This window comes from Vitis vinifera, chromosome 3 (assembly GCF_030704535.1).
Source record: "Vitis vinifera cultivar Pinot Noir 40024 chromosome 3, ASM3070453v1".
NCBI lineage: Eukaryota > Viridiplantae > Streptophyta > Magnoliopsida > Vitales > Vitaceae > Vitis > Vitis vinifera.
Window position 1 is genome coordinate 1,119,589 of NC_081807.1, and position 27,385 is coordinate 1,146,973.

Below are 27,385 nucleotides of genomic sequence, written 5' to 3' on the forward strand. Positions count from 1 at the left end.
TAGCTATCAACCTCATTACTCCAACCAAATTGTTATCAAAGCTTCCGTATTCCCAACATATTGGACAATTTTAAGGTATTATAGTGATACCCATCAACCGATCTTCTTTGTTGTCTAAAATATTAAGCCTTTTTACGTAGGAACTCTGGTCAAGAAAAATCAGAGAAAGAGTCACTACGATTTTTGTAGTAATCCGGGCATCGTCCTTAAGGACTAACTTATGGAATTTGTCAATATTAAGATAAATGAATCGCTTTTATTTAAATCCTAAAGAGGAAAACAATATGTGAAGTAAACTTTTATGAACTGAAACTAAGTAAAAAAAACTAAATTAATAACAAAATGAATATTAATTTTTAATTCAATTGATTCAATAATTTGGATTCGTATCCAACAAAAAAAAATAGAAAAAAAACAAATTGTGGAGAGATTGCTCAAACGCGAGGCCTTATGCCAAACCATGGTATGATACCATGTGATATCCAAAAAAAATTCAAAAAAAAAAGTAAGAAAAAAATGTAGAGTTCCTTATTATGAACACTCTTAAAAATAGGTACAACATCATTAGAGTTTAAATAGACTTAATAAAAGAAAATAAAGACTAACTTACCCTTATTCTAAAAAAAAAAATTCTAATATAATAACTAAATAAATAATTAACTATAAGATAAGGAACTACTCAATCTCTCAAGCTTTGGTGGTCAAACCCAGGTAACACTTGCCTTTGATTAAGAGTGCATTTAGTAGTAATTATAGAAAGTGTTTTTAACATTTTTAATACTTGAAGGATGAAAATTTCCAAGTGTTGCAGGTATTAAAACACTTTTTAGAATCACTGTCAAACACACTTTAATACTAACATAAAGGTTCCTTTCTTGTTTGCTGTCATGATGTAACCTTTATTTAGAGTAAAAAAAAAAAAGAAGGAAACAAATGTCGTCTTTTTAAGCCAGTTTAATTAGAAAAGAGGAAACAAATTCAAGTCAATTTCTGAATTGACAAATTGACAATTTTAAACTTCAGATTCAATGGCAGTGAAAAGGATATGATGTAGGACGAGTAGATCATGTAATGACCAAGAAAACCTGCCGTCCTAATAAACTTATTGTACAGATAACTGGAACATTTGCATGCTGTTTGAGATCCCTTCAATCACAGGATGACAAAAAGAAATAAAGAAATCAGAGGATGGCCAATCAATTCAATGCCTATCTACATCTGAGTCATCTTACTTTGTTGTGTTCTTCGTGTCGGCCTGCCTCTGAAGTTGGGAATCATTCATGTACCTGGCTAGCCTTTTTCACCTGAGTCAATGCCCAATGTATTTGGATATGAAAACAATATTCCAAACGTCCAGGCCGGCCTCAGGGGAAAGTATTAGGAAAATGTGGCGTATTTTTGCTTTTGGTTAATTTTGTTCATCTTAGAGGTTAGACCCAACCCACACAAGGGGGTGATCACAGAATATCCACAATCTACCACAGCAACATGGAATAATCCCTTCCCCCAAATATGTATCATGTTTGATAGTCAAACACTTCTCGAAGATCAGCATTTTAATAAGCAAATTTAGAAGAGGATTTTGTTTGATTTACAAAAGGGAAAAAAGGAGTGAATGGTTCAGTTTCAGGATTCTAGGGTAGTACATCCCAAAACAGGTACTTGCCATTATTTGAAACTGTTCACTGACAAACAAAATTTGCATTGGGAATTAAAAGGTGAAAGCAGCAGAGTAATTGTTTGTCATAAGCAATATACTAAAATTTAAACGCAACATGGCCCAAAAATCATTTAAATTTGACACAACCATAGTTTCTTCAGCTCCCGAACCTACTGAATTTGTTTCAAAAAAAATATTATTAAAAACTGATTATTGAAAATTAACTACAAAAATGTCGTACTTCTGATCATTTGTTTTATTTTTACACAAAATTCATCTTTTTAAAATAAATTTACTTTTTATACTAATCTCGCTTTTTGAAAAGATGAATTCACTTTTTTACATTGAGAGGTTTTATATTGAGTTTATTTTTTTAAAAGATGAGTTCACTTTCTTAATATTAAACATATCTTTTTAAAATATGAGTTCACTTTTTTATGTCAAACTCATCTTTTAAATATATAACACTACCCATGCAAAAATCCCTAACCTATACAATGATAACACTTTTGCAGGCTAAGCATGGCTTTCAAGCACACATCATCCTAATTGTCAGTTAATATATATATACATATATATATATATATATATATATATATATATATATATCGCACTCCTCGACACACTGCTACTTATCTTAGGATAGCTCAAAACACCCAAAACAAACCCGACTTCCCTTCTCGTGGCTCTAATACCATAGACACTCAGGACAAGGTTATATGCGATGAGAACATAAATTATGTCAAAATTCAAAACAAAGAAGAGAAATTAGAAAATACACAAGATATTTAACAAAAAATTTAAAGAGAAGGAACCACAAACTTTTATTTACATAATTTGAAAACCATCCATAATAGGAGGTATAATAAAAACATAAAACATACTTAGATAAGGAGATGAATATCTTACAATGGGAGAAGGGAGGAAAGCTTTGAAGAAAGCTTTTGGCTTGAGGGCTTACATGATGAGAGAGAACGAAGAGAGAAGGGAGAGCTTAAGTGTATTTGAAAGGGGAAAAAATTTTCATGCTTACAACTGAGGATCAAGCCTCCTTAAATAACTGAAGAAAGAATCTTAAAATAGTACAAAGTGGCAAATAAGTACTATTTGTTTTTTGACCAGCTGCTGTGAATAGTTAACCTGTACATGAATAATAAAAGTGAACAGTAACATTTTACTGTAGCACTTTAGACTTTTTAGCAAAGAATCTTTCTTTCGGCTAGAAATAATGGTTGGCAGGCCATTTCTTGAACTGTGAACGAACATGCTGGAAGACAAGACTGCTTTTGGTGCTAAAATGAGCTTGCTGGAGAGAACAATCTTGCAGGTGGAAAGTCATGAAGTTGATGATTACTTGGATTTTCTTATTGGAGGAAGAATACCTTCACAGTCATCACCATTATCGGGAAAGTAGCTTGTTGAATCTTTAGATTCTGCATAAGAGTTTTCTTGGGAAAAACTTGAGCTTCCTTCACCAAGGATTTTCTGGAATTCTTAAGGGGTTTTTGCTGCTGCGAGCATGGCTTGGAGCTATTGTTTCTTGAGAAGAAACTGTGACATATCATCACCAGTTGAAGCTTGTGTGGGATGCTTGAGGAAATCTTGCTTAACTACTTCTAGGGATGCATCATTTTTCAAAGCGTCCCACCATTTAGTCTTAAAAGTCCTTCCAATAGTTGGAAATGTTGTTTATGCATCTGTAATGATAATGTAGTCCCACTGGACTATCCAAGTAAGGCCAAATTTATTGAAAAAGAATAATAAAGGAGGGAAAGCTGAAAGTTCTTTGGGGATAACAAAAGAATTGTTGAATAGTTCAAAGCCATCCAAGATGGGCTTAGGAAGAATCTTAATGGATGGACCAAAATAGATCCACCAATTGTGGAACCAAAATGTGAAGGAAGAAAGTTGATGCTTATATGGAAAATAGAACATCCATGAATGATGGAAGTCCCTATTTTGGATCAGAAAAGCATTGAACCATGCTCTCTGATAATCCCAATAGTTGAAAAATCTTGGTTTTGAGGGTTCAGAGAACTCCCTTGAAAATTTGGGATTTCCACCCCATTGCTTAACAGTAAGAATCTTATAGATATGGCTAGTGGAAAATGTCAAATCTAGATTGTTGTATTTATCAGTGTTATGCTTAATTTTAACAGAACCAGTTTCTACCAGGATTGTCTCATAAAAATCTCTTGTTTTTAAAAGATCACCAGATGGATAATGAAAATTTTCATGAAAAACTTTTACTGCTATCTCTCTGGGGTTTTCAGAAAATAATTCTCTTTCAATCACTAAAATTGGTTGATTGAAATCTTTTTGCCAATGTCTTGATTTTGCAAAAAGGTGTGTGGGGTTGGTAGGCACCACAATTTGCTTGTTTGAAAAAGACGAGCTTAGTGCTAATTCTTGATGAGAGAGATTAGCCTTAGTCACCTGCTTAAAGGTCTGAGACCCTGAAATAGTTGGGTATTGGGTAGCCTTGACTGGTTTAAATGGATTCAAAGGATCATAGTACAAGGTCATCATCTTGTTGGGCATAAGGTTAGAAGAATGAAGCCTTGCTTCTTTTTCAAGTTCAACTTGTTGGCTCCAAAGCATTTTATGGGGAGAAGGAGCTTGACTAGATTGGGATTTTGTGGGTCAGGAGCTTGGGTATTCTTTTTAGGGGCCATGGTCTTGTGAACCCTGCAAATTTCACGAGTTAAGTAATCAGGAATGGAATTTTTCTCCTTTAATAGACTTCATTTTAAAATTAGGGTTTAAAATAATTTGCCAATCAGTTAAATCATGCTTAAAAACTATATGCTTAATTGTTTTCGTAGATGAGAAAACGATTCTTAATATATAAAAACCTTGGTTCAAAATATCAATTTGAAATTTTGAAATGTTAAAGAAATGCTTAAAATATCCTTTTTAATGAGATTATGAATGAGTTGGGTACTTATTATCTTAGGTGGAACATCTATTCCCACAAGATTAATTTCTTGGTCACAAGGAGTGATGTTTATAATAGGTGGATTGGAAAATTCAAAAAGAATTTCCTTATCAAAGAGCTTTGTTCTTATACCTTGGTTATCTACCCACATGGGATAAATAGAGCTTAAAAAGGGGATCCCTAGGAGGGCTTTCTCCTTAAGGTCCTTAACAAGAATCAAGGTTTGCTTATAACAGGTGGATTGGCAAATTCAAAAAGAATTTCCTTATCAAAGAGCTTTGTTCTTATACCTTGATTATCTACCCACATGGGATATATAGAACTTAAAAAGGGGATCCCTAGGAAGGCTTTCTCTTTAAGGTCCTTAACAAGAATGAAGGTTTGCTTAATACAGATGTCATGGTTACAGATATGAACATTTGTTAATTTATACTTAATGGCAAGTCTTTTGCCATTGGCTCCAAATAAAGACTAACTAGTCTCTTCACATAAAGGAATAGGTACAAGGCCTTCTTGAAGGCAATTTTCGGCTGCATCTGAATCAATTAAAGCAACAATGTCAAAGGCAAATTTATCTTTGATTACTATAGTAAGGGAGACTTCCCACCTCTGGAAGATAACCCTACTAATAGTATTCAAAAAAGCATTTGTCTCTTCATTATTAGCATGTGAAGATTCTGGAACATCCACAAGATTTTCTTGGTCATTAGTAATCCTATTGATTTGTCCTTAAAGGTCTGAAAAGCCTAAACTTGTGAATTGTCTTAAATTCTTAATTTCCTTCATATACTGTCTTACTTCATCATGAAGCTCCTTAATGCTTACTTCTTTAGGAGACTCTTGGTCAAACCTGTTTAAGATTTCACTAAGGTTATAAGGATTTACAGTCTTTTTAACTTTCGGCTTAACAACTAATTTCTTAAACACTTCATAAAGATCTTGCTTAGTCTTTTCATCTTCAATTTTCCTTAAAATATCTAGGACAAGTTCTTGATCTTGGCTTATGAAATTTATGGTCTTAGGACGACAATTACAATTACCCTTAACGCATTCTTCTTGGTCACTAGAAGTTTGGCTAGAAACTTCACCACTACTATCTAGTTGATTAATATCATCTCATTATCTGAATCAATCTTTGATTCAGATTCTGAGGTTTTTAATAAAACTTCGCAGAGCATATTTTTTAAGTCTTCTGAGACATTAAGATTATTAATCTTTTTTCTAACCTTACAATCTTTCTTATAGTGGCTAACCTTGCCACACTTAAAACAAATGATTGGCTTGGATTCTAAAGGGGCCTCTATTTTTTTCTGGGCTTCTTTGTTTATCCTTCTTTGGACGTGTCTAGAATGCTTGGTTTCATTCATCCTATAGTTCCCGTGAGTTCCTCTCTTGCTATGATAAAACTTATCTTTGCTAGGCTTTTTGTTTGTTCATTGCTTAAAGGGAGGCTTAGTTTCTTTTTGGCTGAAACCAAATTGGCTACAGAATGACCCAAATTCATTCTTGTAGATCCTTTGTTCATTCTTCATTTGTTGCTTAAGCTTAAAGTCATTGCACAACTTAATTCCTTCAGTTGTGACAATGCTTATAATCTCACCATAGGTTAGTTTATCATAAGGGATTTGACCATTATATTGTTCCCTTATCTTAATCCTAATTCTCAGATAAAAGTCTAGATAGTCCTGAGATGAATTTTTCTTTCCAAAAAGACTGGTTACAGTCTGATCTTAGCATGACTTTGGTTAGGAAAACTTCCTTATACCATCTAAAGTCATGAAACTTGGGACACTTAAGGTTGGTTGAGAGATCTACAGTCTTATCCTTAATTTTTACAGGATCTCCAATGAAGTGCTTGGATATTGAATATATTAGAGTAGCCACTGCATCCTCTATATCTTGTCCATTTTCGTCCTTAAGAACTTCATTATTCTCATTAATCCTATAGGCTTTTAGGATACCATTCCTGTCATCAAAAGTGAGACAGTTATCCCACCAACCCTTAAGTTGACCTGTAAACCCAGCAACAATTGTCTGAGCTACAGCATGGTCAGGTAGTCTATTGTTTAACTTATAGGCTATACTAACCATGGTTATTTCTTGAAGCTTAGTGAGTATGTTATGCTCGGTCATACCATCTATGTTCCATTCATAGATAGTACCACTAGTGTATGAAGCTTGAGTATACTGGTTTATTTCCTCAAACTGCATATCAGGAAAAGTAGGTCTAGGGTAGTGATTCCTAGTCTTATGGGCTTCTAAATTGTTGATATTTTTTAAAATAGTTTGATTATGGGGTTCCTCAAACTTTTTGATTAGTTCATCAGTCTCTTCTTCTGAACTAATGTCACCCTTAATCATATTGATTCTCTTATGAGGCTGAATGGTCAGAAGGATAACAAGATTATCCTTAATATTCTAGTTAATTCTATCAACAAAAGCTTAGTTAATTTGGGGATTTTCCTGGAATTCTTTAGAGAATTCATACGGCTTGATATTTTTCTTATCAGTGCTATCACTAGTAACCCATATTTTAGTGTCATTAATACACTTACGGGGATAGTATGGATATTCCTCTTGTTTGAAGAGTTCAAACCAGATCCAAAACTTAATTGACTCATGCCCAATTGGTGTCTCAGCTAATTCACGTCCAGCTGGTGCTCCTTGGATGAGGGAGTAATCAACAAAATTTATAACCTATTACACCATATACTAGGGTAGCAAAGAAAAAGCTACTATAGTATAGCGGCTCTAGGATCGTTCACTGGGAAGGATTAGTAAGTTATCAATGATACCAATTCAAAGTGAATTGGTCTTGTTTCATTTCAAGGTTAGCTTAAGAAATAAAACACAAACTTTGATTGGTAAAGATTTAGATTTAAACTAACTAACAAAACAAGTAATGGGAATAACTTAGGAAGAAAAACATTCCTTGGAGAGTCAGGTTCACTGGGGTGGTTCCTCATGCAAAAGACATAGCTCCGGTCAGATGGTTCATTTCCTCGCGTTAGAGATTCAACATATAGTCAATTCTCTAACCGGTGTTGTACAGATACATCCTTTGATTAGATTTCAACTTTAATTCTCTCACTGATGCAACTTGCAATGGTTCAAGCCTCTCACTAAGCCTTAACCATTCAAGGTGATATTTAACCTTGGACTTCCCTTCTCAAGCTCGCAAGAGATAACTAATGGATGTCTTATTGGAGTCCAAAAGCTTACCAAGTGTTGGCAATTCCAGAAAATCCTACCCTAAAGTCACCTCCCAGAGGCTCGCAAGGGGTAAACTAGTGCATCTCCATGGTTGGAAATCACTTGCCTTACCAAGTGTTGGCCCAGGTGACTCTAAGGTGTTTTAAGTTAACTAAAAACATAGAAATCACTAAAGGATTTCACTTCCTCTTCATTAATGGCTGAAACCACAAAGCTTTGCATTCTTGCACTTGGAACCTTCCCTGGCAACCTTAGCTCCAAGGAACTAAAAGTTTAGTTACTCATTCTCTGGGGAAAATTCCTCAGAGAGTGCATAACTTAGTAAGAAATAAAAAATACAAAGTGAGAAGGTAAGGCAAAACAAAGGACCTGAACTTTACTTGCTTTCCCAAAACTTTACAAAAGGTCTCCTCTCCTGAGAACAGGCTCTCGAGAGGTATTTATATGAACATAATATAAAACTAATTATTACATGGATATTTTCTCTTTTTACTAACTTAAAAGCTAAGGAATCTTGTAATTGGTGGCTTACAAGGAGTATTTGGGATTTAGACAACAAAAATCTGATGGAAAATATCTCCCAATGTCGGTAGCAAATATCGGGAAGCACTACAGACCATTTCGCAAGAGAAAATGATGTCTGCGAGATTTCGCAGACACTCAAAAAGGGCTGTGAAATCACTTCACAACAAAAGGCTATTCTCGCAGGGCTGCGAAGTTGGCTTCCATCTTGAGGTTCTCAGCTTCCAACTTGTCGCATATATCAGGCAACTTCAGGAGGAAATCCACCACACTGTACAAAAAGGCTGCGAAATCACTTCGCAACAAAAGGGTGATTTCGCAACACTTTGCAAAATGCTTCCTTCAGCTTAGAGTGATTGACTTGCAATGGCTATAACTTCTTCGTTTCAACTCCAAATTGTGTACCGTTTGAAGCATTGGATTGTTGACTTCCTGATCTTTGAAATGGTATATAGAATGCATCAATTGGACTTCAGAAAGTGCTCCAAAAGTGGCTGCCACGACTGTCATCAAGAATATGCTTCATGGTAGATTCTCTTTACTTTTTCTCCTTGCATTCCGGATCAACTCTTGGAAAAGGGCTTCAAAGCTTTAGTTCTTCATGTTTCTGAGCTTCCAATTGCTTTGCCCAAGATTCCAAAGAATTCTCCTCAATCTTGGATTGCTTTGGTGATCAAATTACTAACAAAAACACCAAAACTTACACAAAGTGATTAAAATTGATTGCAAGGGTCCTTAACATGCCAATTGAGTTAAAAGGCCAAAACTACTACTCAAAAGTGTTTAAAAGGATTAATTACAAGCTATCAAAGAGCACTTTTTGAGTATTAATCACTCTCCCCAACCGACATATTGCTAGTCCCTTAGCAATAAAGGAGAGAAAAATAAAAATAAAATGTACTATAATTTACAACATCATGCTGATAAAAAAAAACAATTTTCAAGTGGCATGATGATCTAACTCTCACATGGAACATTAAAGAAATACAAACCCAAATTTCAACAAGAGTTATAACAAACTATGCTAAACACTGTCAATCAAGGGAATGCATTATGCAAACTGAAGTTTTAAAAATCATTTCCACTTTCAAAGAACCAAACTTTATTCTTCCTCAAAAATCTATGTGTATTGGTTTCTTAGCTTCCGAAAATAATATGCTAAACTAATCTCTCCCCCCAACCTATCTCTTTTCAACACTTAGCAAACTGACCAAAATCAATAAGAAAAAAACACTTTTTTTTTTTTTTTTTTTTTTTTTTTTTTTTTTTTTTTAAGGAGGCTTAATGGGGTACTTTTTCTGAATTGTCCATGTAATGGGGGTCCATCGATGACTCCCAACCAATTAAGGTTTAGGGCATCAAGCTTTAAGGATCTTTCAACCACTAACTCCTCGGATTTTTCCCCGGACTTTTGAGAATGAATTTCTAATACCCAAGCACCTACCATATGCTAACTCTACCTATTCACCCTTGTAACGAGCATTGAAGTCGGTGACTCCCAACCAATTAAGGCTTAGGGCACCAGGCTTTAAAGATTTTCACCATATACCCCTCAGACCTTGCTCGGGTTTCAAGGCAAGTAAACAACTTTCTTTCTTTATTTCAAAGGCTCATTGGCCTTTCATAAGGTGTCTCAACTTTATCAAATAAGGTCAAATGTACCAAGTCCCAAAATTATCCTAAGTCAAGAGGGAAATAGCTTTTCATCTTATAATCGGAATCTATTGTGCACAATGTGTGAATAGCTTAAAGTGGAAGAACTAAATTCAATTTCAATAGAAGCTTCAACAATTGAACCACTTTAGTGAGCATAATCCATACTCTAAGTCAAGTGAAAAACAACAGTTCAATTTCTCATGTTTTAATTTGAAAATTTTTCCTCAAAATCCATGGAGATTAGAGTAAAAAGAGTAAAAAAAAAAAAAAAAAAAACAAAAACTACAGCTGATTTACCAATATAATTGTATTACCAAAATGACTTAGCATACTTCCTTTAACTTAGCATACTTCCTTCCTTATTTCTCTCTCTCTCTCTCTCTCTCTCTCTCCCCCCCCCCCCCCCCCAACCGAACTAAGCATTGTCCTGAATGTGATATGGGTGATTGCAATTAAAGGGAGGAAGTGGTACCTCCTGAGTGATATCAATTTCGGATACTGATTGGAGAAACCATATGTTTCAAAACGAATAAAAAATGTGAGAAAAGGAAATAAGAATAAATTAATGCTAAAGGTTAACAAAAAAAAAAATATTAGACTTGTATTACTTTGAATCCATTTGAGTACAATGAAAAAAAAAGGCAATACAAGCAATCCCAAATATGGTACCAAAATAATGGGATTTCTTACAAACTAAAAAATGAAATACATAAAAAAAAAAACATAGGCAGTATATATATATATTGATATGATGAGTGGGTGGTGCTGGGGCTAGGCAGATGGGTCTGCCTCTTCAGTAGCTGCTCCAGATGGGGCTTGAGGCTCTGTGGGATGAGAGTGTGGCACTGCTGTGGTAAAGGTGGAGGGCTCAGCAGCTGGTGGCAGATCGAAATGATGCTAGAGCTGCCTTAAGATGGCAGTGTGTTGAGCCTGGGTGGCCAACATCTGCTCTTGGCATGCTCGAATGGCTGCCATCTCATGAGCAAGGCTGCTCTGAGATGCTGTGAAGGTCTCCAATGAACGGCATAACTCTCTGTATTCAGAAATGGGAATGGCCATCCTTGGTTCAGTTGAAGTGGATGGCTGAGATGAAGTTGGAGTAACTGGTGGAGCTCTGGGAATGGCAGGAGCAGCAATAGTTATACCCTCAAGTATGTGTCGTGGGGATGCTCTCCTAGCAGCTGGCTGTGGGCGCTCTGGCTGGTCAACTCTATAGGCTGTCATGTTGTTCCATTTGTCGAGAGTAAATACCTCTCGGCAAATGCGCTTGCGCTCCAACTGAGGCTCAGAAGGATACCCCAGGTGCTCCAGAATTTGGCACAGCAGCCTTGGAAAGAGAAGAGGAATGGTATCAGCTCTCTGCAGCTTCTTTTTATTCACTTTCTCTTCAAAATAGAGAAGTGCAACCATAATTAGATGTTGAGGGCCGAAGAAATATCCCTCAGACATCTTGAACAGGGCCTCTAACAGGACTCCTCTCCTTTGAGTCCAATGCTGCAGTGGGTAGAGGTTATGACGCAAAAATGCATCAATAAGAAACATGATTGGAGGAAGCTCCCCCCTCAACAGATGTGATCGTGTAGAAGCTCCTCTGGATAGGATATGCACCATTTCCAGCTCAGTAGCACTGGTCCACTCTCTAAAATCATCAAAATGGCTCGGCTCATAGGGTATTTGCAAGGCCTCAGCTATATGGCGAGCTCCCAATATGTCATGCCTCCCATCAATGGTAAAATGAATTAGAGTTGGATCCCTGACCTGTTTGGTAGTCATGGACTGATAAAAATCCATGGCTACTCTGGGGTAGAAAAAGTCTCTTGGAGTCAGCAGGTGCTCCATGTGGTATCTTCACAACAGGTGGAATGATTGTGCAAGCTCCGGCCACAATTGGAATGTAGCTATGTCAAAGCACAGCTCGGAGTGGAATGACCGAGCTCTACAGTCCAAATTCCCCTCAATTGGAAGCTGAGTTAGCATCGGCCGCCTGATTATTTCTTCCGGAGCTATTTCAGCTGGAATTTGGGGCTCGGGAAGTGGCGGCTGAGGCTCTTGAGGTTCTGCTGGCGGCGCCGGAGATGGCACCAGAGATGGAACTGAAGATGGAACCGGCGAGGGTTCTGGAGACTGCTCCGTCAAGTCAATGGGCTCTGAGCTTTCAACCCTGGCTCTCTTTTGCAGTGGCCGACCCCCTGACCTGGTGAGATAACGCCTCGCCGGAGGCTTTGGCGGCGCGGGCTCCACCGGAGGAGAAACTGCTTTTGGCCGCGGAGGCTCATAAATGGGATCTGGAACGGGCTCCTCTCGCGGGACTTTCTTGCGGCTTGAAGGAGAGGAAGACTTGGCTCCTCTGGTTCGCGCCATTTCGGGTTGCCGAAATTTGGCCGGAATTGATGACCAGAGAAGATAAACGGAGGTTTGTGCGGTGTCGGGCTCGAGGAAGGAGATGAACAATCTGCAAGAATGGCGCGCTCTATTTTTGAAACCCTTTCGCAGCTCAAATGACCGGTATATATAAAAATAACGGAAGATTAAGGGTCATTTTGAGTTTCGCAGAAAAAGGCCAATTTCGCAGCAAAAAGTCATTTTCGCAGCAAAAAGTCATTTTCGCAGCCACTTCGCTTCCGTTTCGCAACTACGAATTGAGTGTCACTGTGCTGCGAAGTGGCACACGTGTGCCAAAATCGCTTTCGCAATTGCGAAATACCCTGCGGAATGGAACTTTGGCTGCGAAATCAGGGATTTTCACGCTTTATCGCTTCGCAGCCATTTCGCAGCTGCGAAATGGGGGCTCCTGTGCTGCGAAGTGGCACTCGTGTGCCAAAATTGACTTCGCAGCTGCGAAAATTCTCGCAGAGAATTCCAATGTGTTGCGAAATGGTTTGGCAACAAAGTGCTAATTTCGCAGAAGTTTTCTTTAGGCTACGAAATCTCGTAGAGCCCTGTTTTTGCTCTGTTTTTGCTCCGATTTTGCTCCGATTTCACTCCGATTTCGCTCCGATTTTTTTTCTTTCAATTTCTTTGCAATCTCTTCCACCTGGGATCATTCAAAAAGATTAAAACACACCTAAAAACATGATTTAAGATCAAAAGTGTGGAAAAAAACTTGGAAAATTACAAAATTTACAAAAATTTTGGACTGTGGTAAAACCACGTCCACCAAACCCTTCTTTGCTTAGGCTTTTTGTGGCTCAAGGAGGTTGATTTCCTCCTTTTCTGGTTTGAATGGCTCCATGAACGGCTTGAGACGATATCCATTGACTCTAAAGGTGTCTTTGCCATTGGAATTCAATAATTCCACCACTCCATTGGCATATACTCTGTGAATAATGAACGGGCCTATCCACCTTAACTTGAGCTTCCCAGGAAAGATATGGAGTCTTGTGTCATACAGTAAAACTCTTTACCCTTTCTGAAATTCCTTGTTGGAGATTAGTTGATCATGCCACTTCTTCATCCTCTGTTTTGCAACTTTGGAATTGATATAAGCATCATTTCTTAATTCCTCCATCTCATTAAGGTCTAGATAACTCTTTTCTCCGGCTCTGATCAAGTCCATGTTCAGCTTCTTTATTGCCCACCAAGCTTTGTATTCAACTTCCATAGGGAGATGGCATGCTTTGCCATAGACAAGACGATAGGGAGACATGCCAAGAATAGTCTTATAAGCTGTTCTATATGCCCACAATGAATCATGAAGCCTAATAGACCAATCTTTTCTGCTGGAATTCACCACTTTCATCAATATGTTCTTTATTTCCCTGTTAGCTAGCTCAACTTGCCCGGAAGTCTGAGGATGATAAGGTGTAGCTACCTTATGCTTCACTCCATACCTGGATAACAGAGCTTCAAAAGGTTTGTTGCAAAAATGAGCACCTCCATCACTGATTATGGCTTTGGGCACCCCAAATCTCGAGAAAATGTTCTCTTTAAGAAACTTGAGAACCACCCTGTGATCATTTTGTTTATAGGGGATTGCCTCAACCCATTTAGAAACATAATCCACCCCCACCAAGATGTAAGAATTACCAAAAGACATTGGGAAAGGTCCCATGAAGTCAATGCCCCATACATCAAATAGCTCAACTATTAGAATGGGGTTCATAGGCATTTGATTTCTTTTTGTTAGCTTTCCAAGCCTTTGGCATCTATCACAACTCCTACACATGATGTGGGCATCTTTGAAAAGAGATGGCCAAGTAAACCCTTATTGCAACACCTTCATGGCTGTTTTCTGAGAGGCAAAGTGGCCTCCACATGCATTCTCATGACAATGAGATAGAATCCCTTGCTGCTCATCTTCAGGGACACACTTCCTTATGATCTGATCTGCACAATACTTAAAAAGAAAGGGCTCTTCCCAATAATAAGCATGAATTTTTGCAAAGAAGTGTTTCCTGTCCTGTGCATTCCACTCACTTGGAATTTCACCAGTTACTAAATAATTAGCAATATGAGCATACCAAGGAGTTTTCACTAGGAACATGAGTGATTCTTCAGGAAAATCATCATTAATAGGCAAGGGATGGGAATTATGTGCTATAACTAACCTTGAAAGGTGGTCAGCTATCACATTCTCCACTTCTTTCTTATCTTTGATTTGGAGATCGAATTCTTGTAACAAAAGAATCCATCTAATCAACCTTGCTTTTGCATCTTGCTTTGTCAATAAATACTTCAAGGCTGAATGGTCAGTGAAGACAATGATGAAAGACCCCACTAAATAAGCACGAAATTTGTCCAAAGCAAATACCACAGCTAACAATTCTTTCTCGGTAGTTGTGTAGTTCCTTTGAGTTTCATTCAGTGTTTTGCTTGCATAGTAGATCACATAGGGCTTCCCATCTTCTCTTTGGCCAAGCATAACTCCTATAGCAAAGTCACTAGCGTCACACATCAGGTCAAAGGGTAGTTGCGAGTTAGGGGCTCTCACTATTGGAGTTGTTGTTAAAAATTTCTTCAGCTGATCAAAGCTGTTTTGACACCTTTCATCCCATATAAACTTAGCATCCTTAGCTAACAGCTCACAAAGAGGTTTTGAAAGACTTGAAAAACCTTTTATAAACCTCCTATAGAACCCTGCATGGCCAAGGAACTGCCTTACTCCTTTTACATTTGTTGGGGATGGTAATTTGACAATAAGCTCCACCTTTGCTTTATCGACTTCGATGCCTTTTTCAGAGATAATATGGCCAAGGACAATTCCTTGACGTACCATAAAATGGCATTTCTCCCAGTTGAGCACCAAGTCTTTTTCAATGCATCTGTGAAGAACTGCTTCCAAATTAACTAAGCATTCCTCAAATGTACCTCCATATACGGTGATGTCATCCATGAAAACCTCCATAATTCGCTCCACCATATCACTGAAAATACTCAACATACATCTTTGAAATGTAGCAGGTGCATTGCATAAACCAAAAGGCATTCTCCTGTAAGCATATGTTCCAAATGGACATGTAAAAGTGGTCTTTTCCTGATCTGCCACATCAATTTCAATCTGAAAATACCCTGAATACCCGTCCAAGAAGCAATAGAACGGATGTCCAGAGACTCTCTCCAGCACTTGGTCAATAAATGGCAATGGAAAATGATCTTTCCTGGTTACAGCATTCAACTTTCTATAATCAATACACACCCTCCAACCTGAAGTGAGGCGTGTAGTAATTTCTTCTCCTTTTTCATTCTGAACCACTGTGATCCCTAACTTCTTTGGTACCACTTGAGTAGGACTTACCCAAGGGCTATTAGATATAGGGTAAATAATTTCTGCTTGAAGTAGCTTCAGCACCTCAGCTCGCACCACCTCTTGTAAATGAGGATTCAATCTTCTTTGAAGTTGACAAATTGGCTTTGCTTCCTCCTCCATATATATATGATGAGTACAAACTAAAGGACTAATGCCTTTCAAGTCAGATATTTGCCATCCTATTGCCTTCTTACACCTCTTGAGAACTTCCATTAAACAATTCTCTTGATGACTGGTCAGAGATGAAGATATCACAACAGGACATTGATTATTTTCTTCAAGATATGTATATTTCAGCTCCACAGGTAGAGGCTTCAGATTGAGTTTTGGAGTTTCTTTTTCAGCAGTTGCCTCTTCTTCTTTATTGAACAAAGGTAGAATCTCTTCTATCTTTCTCCAACTTTGTAGAGTAGCAAGCACAATAGGGGATTCAGACAAACCTTCCTCAAAATCCACAAGACTTTCATTCAACTTGTCTTGCATATTTTGATTACAGTGCTCCTCCACCAGAGTGTCAATAATGCACAGCTCTTCTGGACCCTCTTCTTCTTCCGGAGTGGTTTGCTTTTTAGACATATAGAAAATATTGAGATCAAGTGTCATGTTGCCAAAAGTGAGTTGCATCAGCCCATTCCTGCAGTTGATGATAGCATTTGAGGTAGCAAGAAATGACCTTCCAAGGATGATAGGAACTAAATTAGCTTCATTTACAGTAGGATCTGTATCAAGAACAATAAAATCTACTGGATAGTAGAAATTATCCACTTGAACCAAGACATCCTCAATTACCCCCCTTGGAATTTTCACTGATCTATCTGCTAGAGATAGAGTGATTGATGTTGGCTTCAATTCTCCAAGTCCCAATTGCTTGTAGACGGAATATGGAAGCAAATTCACACTTGCTCCCAAATCTAACAAAGCTTTCTCCACTACCTTTCCTCCAATCATGACTGAAATGGTAGGACTTCTCGGGTCTTTGTACTTCAAAGGAGATTTACATTGTAAGATTGCACTTACTTGCTCAGTCAAGAAGGCTTTCTTGTTTACAGTCAACCCTCTTTTGATAGTACATAAGTCCTTTAGGAATTTGCATACGTTGGAACTTGTTTAATCATATCCAGCAATGGGATATTTACTTTCACTTGTCTTAATACTTCAAGGATTTCAGCTGCATTTCTAATCCCCTTTTTCCCATGTAATGCTTGAGGAAAAGGTGGAGAAGTTGATTTCTTCAGCATTTCTTCCTTCAGAAGTTCCTTCTCTGGAATTGCATTCATTGTTGAATCAGAGTCCTACTTTTCTTCACTGATCTCACTCTCTTTATCTTCCATTTCATTCCCTTTCTTTATCTGTTCTTCTTTCTCAACATGTGGCTCGGGTGTTGGCTTCTCAATTTTTTTACCATTCCTTAGAGTGATCAAGGCTTTGACATCTTTCATCTGTGATGATTCTTCCTCTTGGCTTTCCACTTCATGGACACCTTTGGGGTTTTGGTGGGGTTGAGAAGGAAATCTTCCCTTTTCTTGCAGTGTGTTCAAATTTGCAAGCCTTGAAATTGAATATTGGATGTTATCAAACTTTTGGGTTATATCATTTTGCATTCCATCCATCCTTTTATCCAAAGTACTATCCACTCTGTCAATTCTTTGATTGATTTGAGCATTGGTGGCTTCTTGGTTTCCAACAAAATCTCCCACTACCTTGCTGAGATTAGTCATTGCTTGTTCAAGACTTGAAAATTGTTGAGATGGTGGATCCGGCTGTTGGTACTGAGTTGCTCTGGCCTTCCATGAGAAATTTGGATGATTCCTCCAACTTGAGTTGTAAGTATTTCCATAAGGCGCATTGTTATTGGGCTTGAATTGTCCAACAACATTTGCTTGATCTCTAAACATTTCCCTTTCAGCTGAAATTGCAGGGCATTCCTCCACCAAATGTTCATATGATTGACAATTGGGACACAGCTTCACTTGCACTGGTGCTTCAGCAACAGCTTGCACTTCATGTATTCTTTTTAGCTCCAGCTCCTCCAATCTTCTTGTCATAGCTGCCAACTTTGCTTTCATATCATCTTCTTCTTTCAAAGTATACATCCCAGCCTTTGCATTGAAAGCACTCAGTTGAGACTTCATCTTACCCACTTCTCCTTTGGTTGGTTCATCCCATCCCCTTGAAACTTCAGCTACATAGCTCAAGAAATCCATAGCTTCCTCTGGATTTTTGCTCATGAAATCTCCTCCACACATTGTCTCGAGGAGTTGCTTCATTGAGGAGGACATCCCATCATAAAAATAACTCACCAATAGCCAAGTATCAAAGCCATGGTGAGGGCAAGCATTTATAGCTTCCATATATCTTTCCCAACACTCATAGAATTTCTCATTCTCTTTAGCTGAGAAGTTTGAAATTTGCCTTTTCAAGCCATTTGTTCTATGAGTGGGAAAATATTTCTTGAGGAATTCAGCTTGTAAGTCAGTCCAAGAACGGATACTCCTTGGCCTTAAAGAATTAACCCAAATTTTGGCCTTATCCTTTAAAGTAAAAGGAAATAACTTAAGCTTCATCAAATCAATTGAAGCTCCTCCCTCTTGGAATGTATTACAAACATCTTCAAATTCCTTGATGTGTGCATAGGGATTCTCACTTTCCATCTCATGGAAAGTTGGTAGAAGTGGAACAAGATACGGTCTGATCACTAGCTGCTCTGTAGGGGGCACTATACATGATGGTGCACTCATACGAGGTGGATGCATGCGGTCCCTCATTGATCTGAATTCATTGAGATTGTCTTGACGACCTTGGTGACTATGTTGATCTTCAAGTGTAGCTTCCATGATATTCAAGCTCAATTCGAATTCTTTGTTATGAGGTGTATCACACTTAACAAGCCTTCCTCCACTGTCTCGTATCCACTTTGGCATACACAACTAGTATCTATCTGCAACTTAAATGAAAATAAAGGACAACAAAAGGAAACAGGGCTACAACAACAAAATTAAACTAGGCTAAATTTTAAAAGATAAACTTGGATTATGAATAAATAAAGAAAGAATGAGAATTAGTAAAGTGAAAGAAACGTTACCAACTTGTGATGAAAATCACAAGTGCTCTAAAATAGTATCACTATAAACTTGACACCTTCCCCGGCAACAGCGCCATTTGATTCATGCCCAATTGGTGTCTCAGCTGATTCACGTCCAGCTGGTGCTCCTTGGATAAGGGAGTAATCAACAAAATTTATAACCTATTACACCATATACTAGGGTAGCAAAGAAAAAGCTACTATAGTATAGCTGCTCTAGGATCGTTCACTGGGAAGGATTAGTAAGTTATCAATGATACCAATTCAAAGTGAATTGGTCTTGTTTCATTTCAAGGTTAGCTTAAGAAATAAAACACAAACTTTGATTGGTAAAGATTTAGATTTAAACTAACTAACAAAACAAGTAATGGGAATAACTTAGGAAGAAAAACATTCCTTGGAGAGTTAGGTTCACTGGGGTGGTTTCTCATGCAAAAGACATAGCTCCGGTCAGATGGTTCATTTCCTCGCGTTAGAGATTCAACCTATAGTCAATTCTCTAACCGGTGTTGTACAGATACATCCTTTGATTAGATTTCAACTTTAATTCTCTCACTGATGCAACTTGCAATGGTTCAAGCCTCTCACTAAGCCTTAACCATTCAAGGTGATCTTTAACCTTGGACTTCCCTTCTCAAGCTCGCAAGAGATAACTAATGGATGTCTCATTGGAGTCCAAAAGCTTACCAAGTGTTGGCAATTCCAGAAAATCCTACCCTAAAGTCACCTCCCAGAGGCTCGCAAGGGGTAAACTAGTGCATCTCCATGGTTGGAAATCACTTGCCTTACCAAGTGTTGGCCCAAGTGACTCTAAGGTGTTTTAAGTTAACTAAAAACATAAAAATCACTAAAGGATTTCACTTCCTCTTCATTAATGGCTGAAACCACAAAGCTTTGCATTCTTGCACTTGGAACCTTCCCCGGCAACCTTAGCTCCAAGGAACTAAAGGTTTAGTTACTCATTCTCTGGGGAAAATTCCTCAGAGAGTGCATAACTTAGTAAGAAATAAAAAATACAAAGTGAGAAGGTAAGGCAAAACAAAGGACCTGAACTTTACTTGCTTTCCCAAAACTTTACAAAAGGTCTCCTCTCCTGAGAACAGGCTCTCGAGAGGTATTTATATGAACATAATATAAAACTAATTATTACATGGATATTTTCTCTTTTTACTAACTTAAAAGCTAAGGAATCTTGTAATTGGTGGCTTACAAGGAGTATTTTGGGATTTAGACAACAAAAATCTGATGGAAAATATCTCCCAATGTCGATAGCAAATATCGTGAAGCACTACGGACCATTTCACAAGAGAAAATGATGTCTGTGAGATTTCGCAGACACTCAAAAAGGGCTGCGAAATCACTTCGCAACAAAAGGCTATTCTCGCAAGGCTGCGAAGTTGGCTTCCATCTTGAGGTTCTCAGCTTCCAACTTGTCGCATATATTGGGCAACTTCAGGAGGAAATCCACCACACTGTACAAAAAGGCTGCGAAATCACTTCGCAACAAAAGGGTGATTTCGCAACACTTTGCAAAATGCTTCCTTCAGCTTAGAGTGATTGACTTGCAATGGCTATAACTTCTTCGTTTCAACTCCAAATTGCGCACCGTTTGAAGCATTGGATTTTTGACTTCCTAAGCTTTGAAATGGTATATAGAATGCATCAATTGGACCTCATAAATTGCTCCAAAAGTGGCTGCCACGACTGTCATCAAGAATATGCTTCATGGCAGATTCTCTTTACTTTTTCTCCTTGCATTCCGGATCAACTCTTGGAAAAGGGCTTCAAAGCTTTAGTTCTTCATTTTTCTGAGCTTCCAATTGCTTTTCCCAAGATTCCAAAGAATAGCCTCAATCTTGGATTGCTTTGGTGATCAAATTACTAACAAAAACACCAAAACTTACACAAAGTGATTAAAATTGATTGCAAGGGTCCTTAACATGCCAATTGAGTTAAAAGGCCAAAACTACTACTCAAAAGTGTTTAAAATGATTAATTACAAGCTATCAAAGAGCACTTTTTGAGTAGTAATCATTAATGATTTCTTTTCTTGTCTTAAGTACACATAGAATTCTTCTTACTAGAGGGTTCTAATGTCTTTAGGGATAGTGCTAAAGAACCAATCTTTTCTTTCCTTATTGGCTTCAGAATAAAAGTCATTTCTTAAAAGATCCTTGTTGATCTCAAAGTCCTTATCGTCAAAGCTTATAGTGTTAATCATCTGGGAATACGTAGGAGACATATTAGGGGACTCATCTTGATGTGATTCTTGTGTAGACTCATTTTTCTTTGTGTAAAATGGTCTGGCCAAGTTGGTGTGACTTCTAACACCTGTTAACTTAATATTCTTAGGATTTGTTGAACTAGAACCTTTTTTTACCCTACTAGTCCTTACTGGGATAGATGAGCTTGAAGCTTTAGAGGGCTCAAAATCTAAAATTCTAAGGCTGCTAGAATGACAGAAAGAGTTGGAGAAAATCGGATCACCTCCTTCATCAGGATATTGAATAATCTGTTCAATCATTTCAGATCTCTACTCTATGGCTGGAACGACATTAGCAAAATGCCAATTTTCAAGAAACTCTCCACTTGATCTTTTTGGGGATTATGAAGTTTGACTTGTCTAGCATATCAGAGTGGAAGAGAGTAGTCTTACCCTTAGGACTGGTGCACAGAGCTCCAGATCCAACGCTTGTGGTCATGCTCTTATAGGCAAATCTGGTGATGATGGAAACAAGATTGTTTCCTTTCTTGAACTTAAAACCATGGGTTTTAATATGAAGGACAACCAAATCTAAGATGTTGGCATCTCTTAGTCTAACTGTGAAGTTAGGGAAACACTGGAAGTAAATAGGGCCATCATGCAGTCCAGTTTGGATTGCACCTATAATAGAATCTCGATAGTCGAGATGTCTATTATCTCTTAGACACATGACAATAAAGGTGTTTAAACCTAATCTTGTCAAAGGCTTAGCTGCAACTTGAATCATACCAAAGTGTATGAAGTTGTAGTGGTCTTTCTTATGCTTCTCTACGGACTTACTATCCAAGAGTCTTATGACTTGATCGTCTTGTTCTAAACTTACTGACATTTAAGAGGTTCTAATGGTGTAGTCTGTAAAGAACCTAAAGGTTTCTTTCTTATAAATTTCTTGATTAGATACCTTGGGTAACTTCTAATCATCTAAATTATTTTGGATCTTAGGATAATTGACCTCTTCACTGTTTACAACAGTATCTTGAGAATCAGTAGATTTCCTAGACATGGTTCTAAAAATCGAACTCATTTTAAGGTTTTAATCTAGAGCTTAATAGCAGATTGACAGACCATATATATATATATATACTTGTACAAGCAAACATCTAATAATTTGATTCAACAAATTTAAAAGCACACTGGTTTTAGTTTAGATACAGTATAAATATTGTCCAACCTTAGCATGACCATCACTAAAAGTAGACATTCTAACTATAATACATGAGATTTTAATTGCATGGCCTTATGTTTCCTTTCAACCACTCGATCATGGAATCAAGCATGAGGTAGAAGCCCTTGGCAAATCTGCTGCAACATAATCTTCAAGTTATCGAACATGTTTGGCATGCTCAATTTATTTGTTTGCAAATATCAAACATACATTATAAACAATGACAATAGACAAAAAGAGAGCCAACAAGTTTTAGCCTTTCACTTGTCATACATGTTGTGATTTAGGCCACAACGATGTCTTAGATCTTTGAGAAAGTTGGCTAATTTTTCAACTACTTGCATGGAGCTTTCTGCTGTTTGACCTGTTGCAACACACGTTTGAGTATCATATGGCCTAGGCACCTAAACTAAACATGCATAAATGTACAAAGTTGTAGCAAGGATCTCAGCATTTGTTCAAATAATGAAAAAAAACTCATCAGACTGGCAATTTTCATTTTTCAATTGTTTTATACGTTTAGAGTAAAATCATAAGAAGTAATATATGTTTGTTAAGAAATTGAAAACTATAGAAGTAATTAATTTCTCTTCAACAAATATCTGAAGTTATTTAATTTGGCAAAAAAAATTGTTTTGTTGAATTTAAAAATATGTTCTGAAGTGGTATTCATTAGCTAAAGAGAAATTTCAGTTAAAATATCTTGGGCTTCTTTCTGGCATCAATAATTGTTATGCAGAAGAAGAAGGAATAATACTTGGCCATGAATTACTAGCTTGCTTGGTAGAAATCACACCCAAGTAATGGAACAAAAACATTCATTTGTACACCCCAACAATCATCCATGATAAAAGCGAGTTCCAGATTTCCAGGCTTACCTTTTTCATGATAAATCCAACATCTAAAGACACCATTTCTATAAACCCTGAAGCGAATAGAAAAATAAAACAAAGCATGTCAGCTAAAAAAAAATAACAATAACAAAATTGAAAAAAAAATCATCCATACATTGTTGAAGAGAGATAATTTGTGTTGTTTTAACTTTCCACTGTATATTTAAAATTAAAGTTCTAGTTAGTCCAAAAGCAATGGAGTTGGGTAACCATTTAATGGTACTACTATTTTCCTAGTATGGATTGAATATATATAGAAAAATATTTGCATCCATTTTATTTTATTTTTCAAACATATATAGGATTTGCACATGCATTTAAAACCTATCAAATGTGCAAAAATGATGAAATTGAAAAACATGTGAGAGAAATAGCAATGCATAGGGCTCAATGTGTCTACAAAGAAAGGTTAAGTATGGTCATCAGGCAACCAGATGGATTCGTTTTAATAGAAGAAAAGGTTGTTTTCCAAATTTATAAAAGAAGAAAATACAGAATCCTAACATGTATTTCATTTTCAAGTATGCTATAAATTAAATTAAATAATATTACAAAAAATGTAGCAAGAGTAATTATATTGGTCTTATAAGTTGATTCAAGAAGTGACAAGTAGTAAAAGTTGATAGTTCAAGAGATCTAAGTAGATAGATGAATGTAGGTACCTTGTAAGATCCCAATGACGAAGTTCGCCATTCAACAAAAGCAAATGCATGGTTCTCACTTTAAGAAATAATCCACCCATAATGTTTAGCTCCACTAGATTTAGGAGCCCATTAAATCCTAAGATCCTCACATTACCATGAATTTGTAATTGCATAAGCCATGGCATTACACCTTGCCCTATATTCCACTCGGTCAATCCTTGTAACTTTGAAAGTTGAAGTACTTTGAGTTGAGGAAACCCATTTGCAAACACTTGCATTTTCTTTCCAAGGTATACGTTTGGCCTTAATCTAAGAATCAACAATTTTGGTTGCTTCTCTAAAACAGGCATAGGATTACAACCTAGCCTAGAAGCTTCCAATGTCAATTGTGTAAGATTTGGTGAGAATTCAACGGTTTCAGGCAATTTTTGCATGTGTCCCTTTATGTCCAACTTACAAAGATGGAGACAAAAGCTTATGGCAAGGGATGGAATGCTAGACTCATTTGATGCCTTAAGGTACAAGGATTTAAGACTAGGTAGCTTGGTAATGGAGTTTGAAAACACAGCCCCTTCTACCTCACACCTTCCTTCTAATTTCAATTTCCCAAGACAAGTTAACTTTCTTGAATTGTTCTCGATCCATTGGTTGAAGGTTATGCCTGACAGGATTTGATGATTTTGCAATGTATCAATTTGTAGTGAAACATCTTCCTCTTACCCCTCAATGTAAAGATATCTCATGTTTTCAATCTTCCATATCACTTTTGGCACTTGTTTAAGATTGTTTATCTCCAAAGTCTGCAAACTCCTTAGGTTGCTTATAGATGGTGGGAGCATTTTCAGACTAGTATTCCTTAATCCCAAGTATCTTAAATGAATCAATCCCCCAATTATACTTGGCAGGCATTCAATTTCTAAACCTTCCAAATCCAACACTCTAAGCACTTTGAAGCATTTGGAAATGAAATCTAGTTGTGATGCTTTACAAGTTTCCCCCAAATTGAAAAATAAGAGAGAGTGAAGATATAGAGTTAAATGTTCAATGGAACCGCACCTCTCAAAGTGAGAATAAATACTTCGTCGACGGGATTTAGATTAAAAGAGAGATGAACTGGTGGACGGGGGTTGATGATCTGTAATATTAGTTCCAATGAAGTTTTGTTCTTTTGCCTTTTCAATAGCCAACTCTCATACAAAGTCATGAACCCGACATTCCATTACCCTTTCATTAACACTTATTCTCACTACTTGAATCAAGTTTCTATTGATCGATTAACTCATTCAAGTAAACCTTAGCCACGTCTTTCTTTCTTTGGTCATCTTATTCAGGCACAAAACCCTCAACAGTCCATAAAAGAAGCAGTTTTATTTAGGAGATCACATAATCTTCTGGGAAGAGTCTTAAATGAGGAAAGCACACTTTCAAATAATGAGGCAAATCGATGTAGCTCAGGTTTAGCATTGCCATTACTCTCTGTGGACCTGTATTTTTCACGTGCATTCCCACTCAAAAGGTGAGACTCATTTTTATTAGTGAAAAATTAGTTTTAGAAAAGTTGGAGTCGCCACTTATTTTATTTTATTTTAAAAAGGAAAATAAAACAAGAAAGAAAACCCTAAAGAAGTGACTTCATAGTTTTGGAAAAACAAGTCTTGAAAAACCCAAGTCTAGGTCCAATGATCAAGTTACTTATTGGGAATGTACCTCAAATAGGTAGCACCCCTCTAAGCCCTAAAGAGGTCTCTACTAGCTAAGTCGAGGGAGAAATGGAAATTAATCAATTAATTGAATGTACCTAGGTAGGTTAAGGTGATTTCGAAACTAGAATGCCAAAAAAGAAATCAAATCACAATCGCCAAGGAAGGTTAGGATATGTACCTGGACTGCCTCTCAAGCGCTATCATAAGACATTAAAGTTAGCATAGAAATATAGCATATGACATGTATCTTATCAGAGCAAAATCGAACAGGCATCTAGACACCCAAGGACGGAATCAAACACAAATAAGGCTCACAACAACATGCATGTTCATAAAATTCTGAAAAGTAAGAGATAGAGAACGTACCTGGATAGCATGCATAATTTATAAGATTCCTCCAAAAATGTTAAAGTGATTAGGACAAGTATAAATTATATAAAATCTTTATTATGTCTAATATACAGTATCAAATCCAAAATTGAGCCAAGGTAAGTCGAGTCACTCCAAAAATAAATAACCAATTCAAGCAATGTACAAGATCATCAACATGCAATTAGAAAAGGGAGCATCATAAAACAATTTCTAAAAAAAGGTCTTGGTACGTAATTTAATTACAAAAAATTCAAGAAACAACTCCCATACATCTAGAACAACATACCAAAATCCAAACACTCATTCAAATGAAATATTTCAGCAAAGACACCTACAAGTTCTATAAAGTCCAGATTAGGTAAAAAAAAAGTGGCATGCATATACAAATTTTTTTAAAAAATAATAAGAGATCACATAAAATCATACAAAAAATCATACTCATCATTCAAAGTGTCTAATCACAAGAAAAACAAATTTAGAGTCGGGTAGTACTCAAAAACATTTTTAAAACACTCCAGATAATCAGATGTCTAGAATCCATTATATACAGTAGGTACGGCTTTGAAAAATCATATCTCCCTCAAAAAAAGCATATTTTTTAATATTTTATATGACTAAGATCAATTTCAAGAAGTCTAGAATTAAGGAAAAGTATCGAATCAAATTCAAAAAGTCATCTGTTATTTTATTTTTACAAAAATATTTCAGGTGTCTAAAACTAGGTGAAAATAGAGCCCTCTAAAAAACTCATTTATATCTTCTATTCCAGAATTACTTTCTAACTCAAACGAAATTTTAAATTCAAGTTCAAGAAGTAAGGAAAATCATACAAGTTTTAGAATTTTTTTTAAAATAATCTAAAGTTACTAAAATGAATTTTAAATCTAAAAGGATCAGTGATTGAGTGAAAACTGGCAACAAGGAAGAGTTTTGAAAAATGATTTTATGTCGAGGTTCTACCAACTCACTACAAGAAAACTTATTTTTCCTGACAAAAATTTAGGGGCGAATTGTAATTTTGTCGCTAAAAGGAACTTTTACCGATGAAATTTTAGATATCGTTGCTAATGTCAAATTTCTGAAAACTTTTGGTAACGAATTTGAATTTTTCGTCGCCAAAAGACATGGCGGGAAAATTTGGCGGCTTTTTTTTGGCGCAAACGTTATTGTGATGAAAAAAAAACTATTTGCCAACGAAAATATTTGTTACTAAATACAATTTTTTTGTGACGAAAATAATTTCCTTACTAAAAGTTACAAATTTTTATCCATATTTGCTTACAAAATGGTTTCATCAGTAAATATATTATTTTCTGACAAAATGAGTAATTTTGTCACTGAATAGTGTTGCTAAATTGTAATAGTAATAAGTCATATTGACAAATAGATAAAAGGTTTATGCTATAAAATAATATAATACGTATTTTTTGAGACTTGATATTTAAATTATAATATTTTATTTATATATATAATAATAATACTAATTAAAGATTCATAAAATTAAATACTAGAATATAGATTTATAGAA

The 27,385-nt window shown here is 36.5% G+C and overlaps 1 protein-coding gene across 2 annotated transcripts in view; it reads right to left on the minus strand.

Annotated features, from left to right (window-relative positions):
- The window catches only part of LOC100262288 (probable disease resistance RPP8-like protein 2), a 135,040-nt gene that overhangs the window by 26,388 nt on the left and 81,267 nt on the right, over nt 1-27,385 (minus strand). The gene's annotated exons all lie outside the window — the stretch shown is intronic.